The sequence below is a fragment of the Nesoenas mayeri genome (genome assembly GCF_963082525.1).
Source record: "Nesoenas mayeri genome assembly, chromosome: 2".
In the NCBI taxonomy this organism is placed as follows: Eukaryota; Metazoa; Chordata; class Aves; order Columbiformes; family Columbidae; genus Nesoenas; species Nesoenas mayeri.
Genome location: NC_137543.1, coordinates 72672809 through 72688880, shown reverse-complemented (window position 1 = coordinate 72688880; position 16072 = coordinate 72672809).

The window sequence follows — 16072 nt, the reverse complement described above, 5'->3', positions numbered from 1 at the left end:
AACCAGGGATGCGGCTGTTTCACATGATATGGAGAGCATGGCACCTTTGGCCAAGCCACTGACATCTCCCTATGCAATCTACACTTGGTCTATCTGCTTTAGCAGGTGGGTTAGACTAGATGATCTCCAGAGGTCACTTCCAACCCCCACCATTCTGTGATTCTGTGATTCCCATGTGCACTGGCACAACCCAACCTACTTTGGGACACCTGGAAAGCATTATAGTGTACTCATTCAGATGCTATTTTACTGTGTCACGTGTTGTGTACGATTTTGTCCATGTGATGTATCACAACACTGCATGGATGTTTTCATAGGAAATACCTGCCTTTGATTTGAATCACTTGTAGACAGGATGGTTTGAAGAGCTGTGTTGCTTTTAGCCACCTCTTTCCCTGAATAGCCCTGTCTCATTGAATGCAGATACTGCCTAAACATGTGTCCCTAAACATGTGTCCCCTAGCTGAATCACTCTGCATGCATTTTAGGAAAAGAATCATATAAAACCTGCCAATGAGCAAATGAGAAAATCTGCTTGGGAACTCAACTGCTCAGAAATACAGACATCTTAGAAAATTTGTGTAGACAATGTAGACACTTAGCCAACAGAATCAGTCATAAAATATCCTTAAGGTCTTGCTCCAAAGCTTGTTGTTCTGTAATCAAATAAAATTTATATTGAGCCTTCTTCCCTTAACTGTTGCTTCAAACAGTTCTTGGGTGAATCAACTTAGAGGAAAATCTTCAAGAATTTAATTGAAATTATTTTTATTTTCTGTGTATTTTAAATGTGTTGCATTTCAAAACCAATTTGTATTAAGTAAAATGTTTGGATAATTTGTAGTGGGAGAATGAGACATTTAGAATCACTTGAAATTAACTGCTTTTAGAAATGAAATTCAGGGAAATGGTGTGTGCACTTAAACAAGTGTTTGTCACGATTTTAGGGAAGTAAAAGTTTATGTGGTTCTTGTTGGAAAGATCTCCTGGTAGTTCTGATAATATCAGTCTATGTTATACCTTCCATGATTTATCTCCTTCCTGCTGTTAAACCAAAGAAAAATAAACTTATCTAACACAGAGATAATAAAAAAGAAGAAAGGCTGATTTTTTTTTTCCCATTGTTTTTTGATGGGTTAAGAATATCACATTTCTTACACAGAGGAGGAAGGGGAAGATTGAAGCATACTTGAGATATTAACTGTTACAGCTGTTTTGAATGTATGGTCTTAGAAAAAATACATCTGGAATATTTTAAACCAAACTCAAAAGCAGAAAAATATTTCACTATATTAAGTTTGAGAATACACTACATGGGGCAGCAAGTTTGAGAATACACTACATGGGGCAGCAAGTGCAACACAAGGACGGTGTGAAAAGCTTTACCCTTCACTCTTTTCTGACCACTTTTAAAAATAAGACAATTTCTTCTGAAGTTGAGCAATATGTGCAAAATGCAGCTTGTAGCAGCTGCAGCGTGTGTTTAAGTAAATGGAAGAGATGAAGGATGGATTTAGGGGGATGGTGAAGTGTTTTAGGAGCTATAAACAGGGGTGGAGTTTTACTGTCCTTCCTAGCCTTTTCCACCACTACTTTCCTCTCTCTGCTAGAGGAAATCCCCAAAACGTTTTCTTCCCAGAACACAAAAGTGTTGTTGAGGAGTGTATTGATTTTCAGGTCTTCCTTCATTTAGTTAGCGCATAAATGAGGCAATATATCTCAGGAAACATCTACAAATCTTGTCCCTTTATCAACAAAGTTGAAAACAAAACAAAACAAAACACAAATATTTTGGACAATATGGGAATTCAGACACTGGTTTTAGAACCCTGCACTGAGACAGAGCATCACTAAGAACTACGTTGTGATATACTTTAGACCATCCATAGCTACACTTTCAAGGTTCAGACTCACAGGAGGACCCTTTTCAGAGAAAAAAACCCAGCCTTATGCAGCACCTAAGTCTTTACACTTCTCCCTTATAATTGCTCACTTTCCTCTCACATCTTATCCTGCTGCTCTCTCCCCAAAAAGAGACAGTGATCACTACATCCCGTCAGCCCTGCTGTGGGTTTGTAGCATAACTATTTTACCTTCTGCTGGCAATGGACCTCAAAATTTTACACCAGAGACATCTGTGCTACCCAGATTTTACAGCAAGACAGGGAGAGAGCAGGGGCATGCTATGTGTAAATAAACAGTTCTCCTGACACTTGAACTTTAAGCGAACCTAGAGAGTGCTGGTACATGCTTTCTTTAAAACTGCTGCCACAGCAGCTTATTCCAGAAAGAGTGTGGAGTGTTCCATACTTTCAGGTGCAGATGTCTAGGAGGGAAGGGACTTCCTTGAGATGCACTTACATTGTTCATGCTTTCATAGAATCATAGAATCATTTTGGTTGGAGGAGACCCTCAGGATCACTGAGTCCAACCATGACCTAACTCTAGCACTTTTTGTTGCTCAGTAAAGACTCTGCCAAAATGCATTGCTCTGTTTCTGTAAAATCCTGCTGCTATTCTTCATTGTAAACTGTGTAACCTTTCCCAGACCTCCTCAAAACAATCTGTACTTTCCCTTCCAGAGTCAGACAGGGCTGTTTGAATGCCACCAGTGGAACACATTCTTTCCATGGATACTCTGTTCTACACAGAGTTGCTAGAGCTCAGCAAAGGTCTGTTCTGGCCTGAGTAGTGCTGCCTTGGTTACTTCTGCAGATTAAAGAAGTAAGTGACCTTACCTGAAGCAGTTTCTCTAAAACCTTGTGCCTGTCTCACTAACCTCTCTGGTAAGGACATTTCAAACCTTATAGATAATCATGGACCAATAAAAGCTCAGTTCTTTTCTCTTAACCAGAAAGAAGATAGAAAATAAAAAATACACATTCCTGAAAGACAGTTTTCTTCTTTTCTATGAACATAGATTTTCTTCAGTTCATACTTTAAAACAAGTCAGTTGAAAAATTCCACATGTTAAAAGCAGAGGAGTCCCATGTCACTTGTTTTATGCAAGTTCCACTTTGTATGTATGAAAACCAAACCAAACCTAATTAACCTGTGCTTTATTTCATTCATTCTGTTTTTTAAATGCAGTGCACCTAGTCAAGCTTTGAATTGGTTATGTTAACACCCATGTGCTTTCAAAATCTATATAAACAAGATGCTAGTGAAAAACTTAGTTATCAGAGAACTCCATTTAAGAGCCACACATAAATAAGATGATGGTTACTGAGAATTACAGTGAAGGTGTCTACATCTGTAACTCCTATTACTTATTTTTTTATTCTACCTGTGTTTTTACTGCTTTTCCTGGTTTAATCCAAAATAAACGTTCATACTTAAAAATTAGAATTTGTACCTCTTAATTTGAAAAGTTTATTACATAGCAAGACCAGAAGTGTCAACACAAATTTCTCTTCCTGACAGTGGAGCAAATCTATAACACTGAGCTTAAGACAAGAAAACTATTCATTAAGCACATGCTGTCCTGGATGGTGTTTGTGATATTGGATCTGAATCCTTCAGAGATTTCACAGTGATAGACACAATCCTCTTTAGAGGAGGAACAATTACCTTTCTGCAGTTGCTTTCTCCAAGAATTGATTGATTCTTGACTTATTTCAGAAATGAGATAGTTCTTTATTTGGGACCTCTTGATACTTGGATGGAGCTACAATTCTATCATCACAGGTGTTGCAGATGATACCCACTCTGCACTAGGTAAAAACTCCAAAGAGCCTTGCATATAAATCGTAAGTTATCTACATTAGCAGATGCTTTTAAAAACCAAACCAGCAAAAAACCAAATTATTTACCTGGAACTGACAGAAACATAGTGAATTCCTAAGATAATGTAATGCATATCTTGGTAGCTTCTCACATTGTTTTATAATAATTGTATTTCACACCTTACTTACAAAACTTTCACAATACTTATTCAAAAGTGTTTTGTACTTGTGGATAACAGTAGTAAGAAACTAATATCTAAGTTACAGCTGACTTGTTGAATATTTTTACATATGCACTGATCAACTGTATGAGGCCTTGGAGGCACAACTTAAAATCTCTCACTGCAAAGCCAAATCTGTGTGGTCACAGATGCAGATCCCAACATTGAGCTGTGAGGTATTTTCTTTTGTAGTTGCATTCATTTTGAAGGTGTCAGTTACTGACATTCTCTCTTTCTGCACTCTCCAACATGAATTTGAGGACCACTTTAAGATTATAAGTTAAATTTTCTTATCATGTAGGCTGGTCAGGAATGGCACTGTTTTTTCCACTATTCAAACGACTCATTACCTTTTTTTTATTTTATTCCGCTCCCCACCCCCGGCTTCTAAATTCTTTTTGTCATTTGATTTTTCTGAAAATGAATCAAAAGATAATGTGAAGATAATTGCTTTAAAATCTAGATCTGTTTTCTGTTGAATTCTACTTGCAATATTTGAAACCAGCAACAAGCTCTGTGCATTTTGTAGCATATTTATTTTATCTTGTTTCTCTAATATCAAATCTTCAGTTTAGTTATTTGTCTTTTTGCAGTTAATGTTTTAGTAAAATAAATATGTCTACATTTCAACTTTGAGTATATGAAACCTTATTCCCCATATTATTCTACATTAAGCAGTTTCCAAGGATCATTGTTCATTAATAACCAAATCCTAACTATGAAAAAAATACTCTTACACTAAAATATGTAAGAATATTAACTGAAATATAGGCAACAATTTTATCACAACAGCATTGGTTTTAATGTTAGCACAGAGTTGCGTACACATTAAACTAAATATATTAATTTTGTGTATATATACCAACTCATTTAAATTCAACTCTTGATTATGAATTTCTGAAGCTATGAAAATAGCTAGTATAGTCAAGGCTTTCATTATAGTAGAACATTACTTACTAAAAATTTGTAACTTGTAACTCCATAGACTGAAGTGTGGGTGTTTTTATTCAAAAGGAACACATTGTTCCCCACCACAGCCTCCCTCTCTGACAGACTAATGACACATCACCTATTATGTATCTCTTATCTCCATCCCACTCTGGAGGGGCAGGTCAAATGCAGCACTACAGAAAGTGTCTATCTGGTACCTTGTGGCTGCCCACTTAAACTGTTTGGAGGCAAATACCCTTTAGGCCTCTCTTCCATCACTGATTTCTAGAATTTTTCAGAAGTCTATGCTTTTCCCAGGCTATTCATCTGTCATTTAATCCCTAATGAATATTCTCTAAAGGGTTTGTATGGGATTGATTTAGTTTCTTAGATGTTTCCTCATTTATTTCTTCCTTTAAAATATAACTTTATTTTCGTAAATATATTGTCTTCGGAGATATTTTCTTAAAAATCAAGGCAAATTCTCAAATTCTTCCTTATTTCACCTGATTGTTTATTTTATTTTATTTTATTTTATTTTATTTTATTTTATTTTATTTTATTTTATTTTATTTTATTTTATTTTATTTATTTTCTTCTTATACCATGGTAAATAAAATCCTTCTGATCTGGCTGTCTAGAAGCATTAAATATTTAGTGAATAGGATCAATGAACACCTTCCTTTCTTCTTTTATAGTAATTTATGTACCTCTTAAACATGCCTCATAAATCATCCCCTCTTGGATCTGAGAATTTTGTAGTTCTGTGAGTTCCCTTCTTTACATTTATCTCCTTCCTATAACAAAATATTTAGAATGGAAAAGAGTGTTCCCCTTGTCACTAACTTAAATTCGGAAAGGAGACTGTTATGTCTGGAGTACAGAATGATTTCTTTCATTTTTATACACCAAAAAATTAATTGCATTTGGTTGTGGCATTATATGGTGATGAATAGCAAATTAAACATAAGTTAAAAACCATAGTCTTATGTTTCTCAGCACTTCTCATAATTTATGATATACAACAGTAGTACTGTACTGAAGTAGCAGTAGTTTCACTGCAGTACCAGTCATACTTTTCCAGCAAGAATATTCGGAAGGCACAGAGCACTTCAACAACTTCTCTTAAGCAATTCCTTCCCTCCTTCCCCTGCTGCCAAAACAAAATCTGATTCCTCATCAACATGACCCATGATTTTATATATTTTTAGATCTCTTCGGATCATCATAATCTCATAGATGAGTAAATCCTATAATGCTTTAACTGATAGTAAATAACAAAATTAATGTTTATCCCCTGTTAACTCATTCTGTCAAACTCTTTTAGAAACATAAAAAAAAATTAAGTTCCAGACATTGAAAACTCCTTGTTTAACTGTATGTTTTGAACTACTGAAGATAATGCTAACAAAACCTCTCTTCTTGCCAGAAATTGTGAATATGGATATCCATCCATATTTAGTTTCCCAGGATAATTTCAGTAATATTTTTGGAAGAGCGTTCAAGTTTATTCTGTTGCTTACATAGGTTAAATTCGTCCTTGCAAATAGACAGTTGGTTTTCACAGATGGGATTTTGATTATGATCCTTGTCTTGATCATGTAACGATTAAAATGCAAAAATATGTCACAAGGTTTTCCCATGTTGCAAAGAATGTCTTGATGTAACAGAGGATTCAATTTATTCTTCAGTAGAAAATGTGGCTTAAAGGTGCAGTCTGATTACTTGACGGGGATCCAATCAAGATAATTTCTTACAGTCGATGTGGTTATATTAGGCCAGGATGTTTATTTCAAACGTAGTGTTGTACACAGATCATAAGAAGAGTATTTTGTCAAGATGTGGATTTGTTGTTTGATCTACCTAATTCCTTTAACCAGCCTCATTCCTGACTGCTGTTTGTGTTTCATTTCCTTTATTTCCCAACCTTCTATTTTCCCTTCTCACGTTGCTTTTTCTTCTCTAGTTTCTGCCCTTTCATACTAAGACCTCTTATTTAAGCTCAAGAGCTTCCCCTTTTCTAAAGGATTTAAAATAAGAAGTAGGTGCCCCATATTTACAATTCTAACACAATTACAGATCTCCCAAACCAAATCTGTGAATTTGGATTGTAACATTTGCTTCCTAGACACCATTCACTGTATTGTTGTTCTTTTAGGTATAAAGACAGTGACAAAAAAATTACATGGCTGCACCAGCTATGAAAGTCATAACTTGTCCCATGTGGTGAATAGGGAATACCAGACTTCCTGGGGAGATTTAAGGTATGTCAGTTGCCACTTGGTGTCATTTGTCAATAGGCGGCAAGTAAATAGCAGCATCACTGACTCTTACCAATACATCAGTTATGAAAATCTGGAGTGCTTGCTCTCTTCATGGTACCCAACTCCTGTCTTGTCTAGGGCACACAGTGCTGTGCAGACAGATGTTAAAGCAAGAGCTTGACTAAGAGGAAGCACTGAAAGCTGGATTGCTACTTCTTTTCCTTTTCCCCTGCCCCAGTAGAGGAGCAGGCTTAGCGAATCATGGACAACGACAGGCTTCTTAACACACTCTTGACAAAAGATCACATACAGTTTTTCATAATATGGCCATGTATAACATGTCCTGGTCCTCCATGGCATCTAAATTCTGGCAGGCAATCTTCATTTTGTTAATGGTCAAGCAATGGGAGAGACAAAGCTGTCCTGTTCATCATTCACCCATCCCATCCAGAGGTAGAAGTACTTCTAGCACTGTGTTGTTCCCCATATTTCTAAAATTTTTGAGGAAGGACTGGAGAGTTTGTCCTTTGATGAGAGATCATTTGAAATAAGAGGAGCTCCCTGTAGCTAGGGAGATCGGTCCTTCTTACTTAGTCGCATATGTGCGGCAATTGAAAAGTTCCTGAGCTGTCATTTTCTTGAGCTGCTCCTAGGTTTCATTTCAGAGAAAGGTAATTGGACTGCTCAAAGCTCAATGTGGGGATTGACCTAACATGTACAGACTGTGACTATCCAGGGGATCTGCTCATGGAACCGGTCCTTGGTGTTATTTTATTTAGCAGTGTTTGCAGCCATAAATCATAATCTTTTGCTTACAGTAGATCATTCATTTAGACTGTTTTTTACTAAGATGTTAAATAGCCTGCCGCGCCTTTTGTGTCAGATTCATTTTGTATTATGATTATTGCACAAGGGCAATGGAAGAATGTCTTATATCAGAAGTTGTAATATTAGTTTGACATGCTGACATTTCTGATGTCACACTCTTTCAGGTGCATTCAGTTATTGCTATGAAAACGAGAGTATTAAGGGTAAATTAGATGCAAAATTAAATATATTTTTTACTGCAAAGGACTGCATGTCAGTACTAGTTATTGTGAATTTCTTGTATTGAAGTAGAGGTTTGCCTTTTTCTTGCTAGATATAGTCCACAGAGGTGTATAGTTGATTCAGTCACTTGTCATTGCAGATTGATTTTAGAATGTTTTGAAGACTGCCAAAAACATTCTAGAGTTTCTTGCTCCTGCTTTATGTGTGATATGTCCCCAAGATAATTTGTTTATTATAGGGGATATCACTAGTACTTTAAGTATGGAATTAGTTGCCAGTATGAGGCTGAGCATCTCCCTTATGAGGAAAGGCTGAGGGAGCTGGGTCTCTTAAGCTTGGAGGAGACTGAGGGGTGACCTCATTAATGTTTATAAATATGTAAAGGGTGAGTGTCATGAGGATGGAGCCAGGTTCTTCTCGGTGACAACCAATGATAGGACAAGGGGCAATGGGTACAATCTGGAACACAGGAGGTTCCACTTAAATATGAGAAGAGACTTCTTCACAGTGAGGGTGACAGAGCACTGGAACAGGCTGCCCAGGGGAGCTGTGGAGTCATCTTCTCTGGAGGCATTCAAAACCTGCCTGGACATATTCCTGTGTAACCTCATCTAGGTTCCTGGCAAGTTCCTGCTCCGGTGGGGGGATTGGACTAGATGATCTTTCGAGGTCCCTTTCAGTTCCTAACATTCTGTGATTCTGTCATTCTGTGATTCTGTGACTGTGTTTACTTTTGGAATGAAGGGTATTCTTGTGTTCATTTACAGCTACAAATAAAAGATTTTTCATCTTTTTTGATGACATATTTAGTAGGTATGTTTTAAGTTTGTTCTCTGGAGAGGAATGGTTGGCAATAAATTAAATAATTTCCCTAAGCTGAGTCTGCGTTGCCCATGATCACTCATTGGTGAGTGATCTCTCCCTGTCCTTATATTGAACCATGAACCTTTTGTTATGTTTTCTATCCCCTGTCCAGCTAAGGAGGGGAAGTGATAGAGTAGCATTGGTGGGCACCTGGTGTCCAGCCAGGGTCAACCCACCACAGATTAGCAAGGATCTTTAATATCAGTTGAATTATGGGTAGGTATTAAGAAGTCAGAGATTATGAGAATAATTATTTGTATTCCAGTATACTTGCTTATGCTTTGCCAGTTGTCTCTAGTCCACACCAAAATGTCAGCAAACATAACATTTGAGAGTTATCCAAATGGACCACAAGAAAAAAAAAAGAAGAGGTCAAACCACAGACCTGTAAATAGTGGATCTATAGCTAGATTAGATATGGAATTAATGGAGGAATAATTTGACATTTATTCATCTGCATGAATGACCTTACTCTAGGTAAGTCTCACTCTGATGGTGTCACACACTTGTAGCTTCTCATCATCCTGGGAATCTGGTGATAAAATTAGGCATGCAGTTCTTCAAATTGAGACTGTGATTCCAGGAAGACTAATGGTTATTTGAAGGGGCAGGCAGCTAGCGCTACACCATAGCTGTGTCTTAACCAAAAAACTCCTATAAGTCTTGCTCAGGTGCCTGATGTTACGATGTCTTCACCAGTGCAATGTACCTCCTGCCAATTCATGGTTCAGTTGTATTTCAGGAGGAGGTTACTATCAGCCCAGACTGGTGGTGGCACTGACTTGCACATTAAGAGAAATGGCAACATGCCTGAATCTGTTCTGGAGGAGGCTGATGTCACTATCCCTCTGTACTGAGGCAGTCTCTGATAATATGGACTCACTGGTGAATCTTGGAAAAATTGTTTTTAACCTTATGGAACAGGCAGCAGGAATAGGAGTAAACCAACAAGAGCTTGGAAGCTCCCACTCAGCCTTTGCTTGCTTTTCCACCTGTGATGCCACTGTATTCTGACACGGGTGGCCCTTTGACGAAGGAAATGCGCATGTCTTGTTGATTTTCCACTACTTATACTACAGTAGAGATATACCTCATTCCTAGTGTCCTATGGTCCCTCTCTAAAGCAAACAGTATAAAATAATAATAAACTAATTAAACATCCCCAAATGCATCATTCTTCTTCTGTTTGCTGTTCCTAACCCCAAAATAAGGCTGAGCATGTCTGTGGTTGACATTGTTACATCAATAGGCAAGTATCGTATTCACCCAGGAGACCCCATTCCACCTACAACTTTTCAGTGGCATGTTTCAGTCCAGATGAATGTGGACAGGATTGGCATTGTTCGTACAATGTTGAAGCTGCACATACTGTGTCTGCATGTGATTCATTAATAAATAAATGTAGATGCTGTTGAAACTGTAGCTGGAGCATTGATGACTACAGCAGCAATAGTCAATGATGTCAGCACAGAATTAACTCTTATGTCTACTACTTTTTGCCCTACTTGACCTCTCAGTTTGGGTGAAAGTATACTCTTTCTGATACAACTTACTGACCTCGTAGCACTTTCACATTTTCCAAATACAAAAGAGATCAAGTTGTGAGTAATATGTGGCCTAAAGCTTCAGCATTACAGAACCATAAGTTTCTCTCCTCCTCCAGAACTGGAATGACAGGTACAGGGCTCTGTGTCAGCTTATATTCCTTGAGAGTTTTGGGATTTCTTGAACAATTAGGTAGTCTATCCTCTGCAGGATACCCCTGGGATATTACACTTTCATCTGCTTCTGGGGCTCACCATTTATTCACTTCCATCATGTTTTCCTCCTTTTGCCTTAAATTGTTTCTGAAAATGTGCTGTTCTCAGTAGGTCTTCATGATATCATTCCCTGTAATGACACTCCACGTTCTCATCCTACAATGCATTGCATATACCTTCTCCAGAGGGATGTGCCACTAGATAGACCCTGTTTTAGCAGGGAATCAAGGTTACTTTTTTTAATTTTTTTTTTTTTTTTTTTTAATATAACTGCTGACATTTCTTATGTGCTTCTCTGTGGGTTTAATTGCTCCTTCCATTTGGCCCCGAAAGAAGTATTTGGCCCACCCATTGGATTTAACGATATCTGTGATTGCTTGCAAGTAAAGACTCTCTTGGTGGCAGTCACTAGCACTATCAGTGTGACAGGCTGTCATCCCCCATGCAGGTATCAGTGTGCCTTACAGCGATTCCGAAAGGCTGCGTTCTGAACCCACCATACTGTCTTGCTCAGTGGGAGCAGATTTCCCAGCAAGTGCCTTGAAATTATCTATCGACCTTAATTTATTCAAATTCTCATCTTCACTTTCATCCCTTTTTAAATTTTAATTCCTAGCTGGAAATGCTACTGGTAAGTAAATATTAGCAGATTTTATTTTTAGCTGAGATGTTCTGATATGATGCTAGATTTCACATCTTTTCTGTGCTCAGTGGAGTCAATAACATGGGCTACATTATTTGTTATGGCACTACTAAAATTGTCAGAGGTTGTAACTTACTAGGTTTTAGCTTTCACTTCATGAGGTCTCAGCTGTTGTGCTGTTTCCCATACAGATGCAGACAGAAGACAAATCCAGTTCCCTCTACACCTTCGCTGCAAGCTGGTCAGGTCACTGACTTAACCTCTGCTCTCTAGCTGTCTGAAATGGTCAAAGGAACATACACAGTACCCTGCTTTACCTCTTGGGGGAAATGCTGAAGATAGTCAGGGGATGTCCCAGCAGAGCAAAAGACTTGAGCAAGTCAGCTTCTTGGTTACAGAGGAATGAAATTAAATAAAATGAAGCTGTACTTCAGGTGGGATCATGTTTTTAGTTATATACTTAAGCACTAATGTAGCATTCTTAATTATTATAAAGGAAAACCAGACATGATTTCATAGCAGAGGAAGAGAGACCCTGACTGCATGAAATGATAGAAGCCCACCTTATTTGCATTGTCATTTATTTCTCAGCTGCCACGTTGATGTGATGAGCACACAATACAAGAAAGTATACAAGAACACAAGAAAGTCCTAGTCCAAATACTATAATTTGACTAAATATATGAAATTACATATATATTTGCCTGTATCTTATATGAAATAAACTAATATTCTTTTGCTAGTGAAGTGTGTATCTGGGAAAAATATGACTTGTCTAGAAAAATAAAATGAGACTTTCAGAGATAAAACCTCATTCACATGCAGATTATAAGACGAGTTTTCACTGTGTTAAAAGTGGTTGTAGTTTGTTGTACACAGCACTGGATATTTACTAAATATGTACCTAAAAGGCATTATTGGTAGAACACTGAGATTTTGTTTAAGGAACTTATTTGTGTTCACTATAAACTATTTCAGAAAAGTCCCCAGAAATAAAATGGGTATCATAGTTATCCTATTATTTTTTTCTTTTTTTTTTTTTTTTAATTTTTAAGTAGTCCAAACACATGCCTGTTTGTGTAAAATTTTATTTCCTAAAATCCTCCTATTGTGAGCATTGCTTTGGATAGAAATCTGTGGTTATTTAGAAAAACATTTTGTTTAAGCTAGCTTTACTTTTTTGTCTTTCTCTTGACTTTCATACTTGTCGACATTACTGCAATCTAGTGAAAATCTGAACTTTCTCCCTTTGACTGTTTGAAGTTCTGACAATAGGTCTAATCCTACTTAGAATCTAACTGCTATCACAGTCCTTGCTTACAGGGGAAATTTTGCTTCTGGCTACTCAATATACTTGCTCTTTTGCAGTTTTTAAATTACTGTCTTTTGCGTTGTGTTAGATGTGCGTGGTTCTGATTGGGTGGTATATCTACCAGTAATAACACTCTTATTGTTCCATGAAGCATTTACAATTGTACTTCTTTCAAAAAGAAACACTCCTTTTATTTTTCTCAAATCCTCATATTGTCTGACAATTTCTATGCAGTTGATTCTGAAAGGCAGGAACAATAGCATTGCATGCTTCATAATTTTTAGCTGAAATGAAATCATTGTGGCTGAGAAAAGTAATGAAATTCACTTCTTTCACAGTCATCTGTGAATACTCTCAATTTCCCTATGAGGATATAATGCTTCCTTTGAATATTAATACCCAACAGATTTCTGTCATGCAGTTTTGGATTCAGATCCCTGAAGTAACTTGTTAAGGCACCTAAGAAAACCCTAAAAATGTTATAGTACCATAAGTAAACTTGAGGATGTAAAAAAAAATTCCACCTTTTTTTTTTTTTTTTTTTTTTTTTCCCTGCATTGTTCAAATGTTTGGAGAAAATAATTGGTTTCTGTTCTTAGATGTCAGGAACCTTTTCAGTCCCTGACCTTTCTGCATCTCTCTCGCTTCTCACAGGTGCAGCACTGATGCTTCTCGCAGGATTCTGTAAAGGAAACAGTGCTGTGTCAGTGAATTAACATGACTGTTTACAGCCTCCATAACTATTCTGCATGTTAAACTTAATGAAGATTTAGCAAATACCACAGGGATCACTTGATAGATTATTTTGTTAAAAAGTAAACAGCATTTGACCTTTTTTTTTTTTTTTTTCCCCCATCACAGCTGCAAATTTGCTGTGGCAACTCTAATCACCTCCACCAATGAACGTTGCTTTACCAGAGCTGTCCCCAGGGTCCAGCTACTATTCAGGCAGGTTATCTGCCAAGTCAGAGATTCAGTCTTTGCACTATGTCTTGCTGATGTTGGTGACATAGATATGCAGTACTGCTACCACAGTTGTAGTACTCAGGAGAGGAAGGCAGTTCACACAGTCAGACTTTTCACATTATGTTTTTTTATTTTATTTTGTTTTTAATCTTTCATTTCTTGATCCCTGGTTCTCTTAGGTTTTACGACTCATTGTACAGTTACCACCCACTGTACTACCCACTGCACATTAAGGAGTGTATGGGAGTATCTGCTCACCTGATACAGCTTTTTTTCTCTGTTGTAATAGTTCCAGGGCTGGACTTACCTGTGCTTTACCCCTTATTATTTTTATGATCATTGCATGTTGCATTTATGTTTCTATGTTTTCTTGTTCCTTACTTGTGTTTCCAGGTGGGAGTGAATCTTTTTATTAAATAGAAAAATAATATCCACCCTGGCTCAAGTAGGAAGTTTTTAGATCACGCTTTTCTGGGAGATGTGCTGCACTGGAGACAGGTGATCGCAGCTCAGAAGGCTCTGGCATTCAGACCTACCATCACTGTCGCATGTGCTTTTTTTCCCTGCACATGGGAAGCCCCACAGCGCTCAGCTTGGAGAATGACTCCTCTTTATCCTCTGTCTCTCTTCTGTTTACTTTGATACAGAAGACTCCACCCCAAAGATGGTGTGGGAAGGTAAAAGGAGAAATCATTGCTATTCTCTTTTCTTCTGCTTAACCTCTTGTTTCCTGGTTTTTCCTTGTAATTATTCAAATTTAGACACAATTCCTCCTTCAGAGTTCCCTAGTGGCATTCTTCTACATTTAAATCTTAACAAGATGTACCTTTCTGTATTAAAAATTCATACTTTCCTGTTGATTTTTCATAAGAATTAAGTCCCCTAGAAAGAAACTATTATGGTAATGAAATTCTTTCTCAGTGGGAATTTTTATATCAGCAGATCCAACATTTCATACTAGAGGAGGAGTTAAAAGAAAGGGGATAATGCTTAAGAAGAACCCAAGAGAATCTGAGTCCATGTGAAGCTACTGGAAACGTATGTTGTCAAATCTGAGCACTTTTGTAACCAACGTCTTAGCATAGAGCTTCAAAATACAAAAGGTTTCTTGCATTTCATTTGGTCATCTTTTTTCTTTCTGTGTGCATCTTAAAGTACCTCAAACGTTATCTTACAGTTTAAAGGTTTGGGGTTTTTTTAGTTTTTTTGTTTGGTTGGTTTTTTATTTGTGTGTGTGGTTTTGCTTTTGTTTGTTTGTTTGTTTGTTTTTCTGTGTGGTGCTTGGTTGTGGTTTTTTTTGGTCTGCTCGTTTGTTTGTTTTTTTTTTTATTCACAGAGACCTTCTTGAAAGTCTGGTTTTTAAACTGCTAAGAATTCAACATGAAAATTCTGGCCATCATATTAAGAAGACATTCCTTCACATCCTTATTTCATGCATTTTAACTTTCACGTGGTATCTATTGACAAAAAAGTGTGAGGTATCTTTTTTCTCTACAAGTAACAGAAGTACAAAACCAGTAATACTAATATATAGAGAGAGGTATATATGCACGTGCATATAAAAACAACTGTCTTATTTCACCATATCATGAATTTCCATTTTCTTTGGATGTAATATTTAGCATTTAAGTACATTATTAAATTTATTTGACCTTAATATTTGCAGAATGTCCAACAGTTTTGATTGAATTAATTTTAAAGAAAATATTCATTAAATGCTATAGTTTGATGACCCATAAAATATAGGGTTTAGGTTGTAAAACCTTCTACATATGACAGAATAATATTTGGAGGCTGGAGTATTATGAGCTTGTCTTGATCTCTCTTAATGTTTGTAACACTATTAACGGCTAAGATGTTGTATGTCAATATTGCTGCACTTGTTTTTATGGATCTTATCTCACGTGAGGATGATAATGATATAACTCTAGTATGTTTAATTCTGAGTCTCACCACTATAAAATCAGAATCAGGCTCACTTTCTTGTCTCAGGCAATCTTTCTCAAGCATTTATCACAAAACTGCTTTTTCCCTTGTGTGTTATTTCCACCTTTTCTCTGGCACAAATTAATATGTATATTACATGGTTGTCTATTCTTAAATATTATTAATAGCTATTTATCAGCTGCTAAATGCTGCATGCTGAGCCATAAATAACAGCCTGGCACATTATTATTGCTGTAAAGAAATAAGCAGCTGGAAGTCATAAGCTAAATGCTTGTGGAGAAAAATAACTATATACTAGTTTACTGTATGTTAGTACAAAAAGATCTGCATAGCTTTATTCATCTGAAGATAAACACCTCATTCTGAGAAACTCTGAGATTCTGTAGGCAT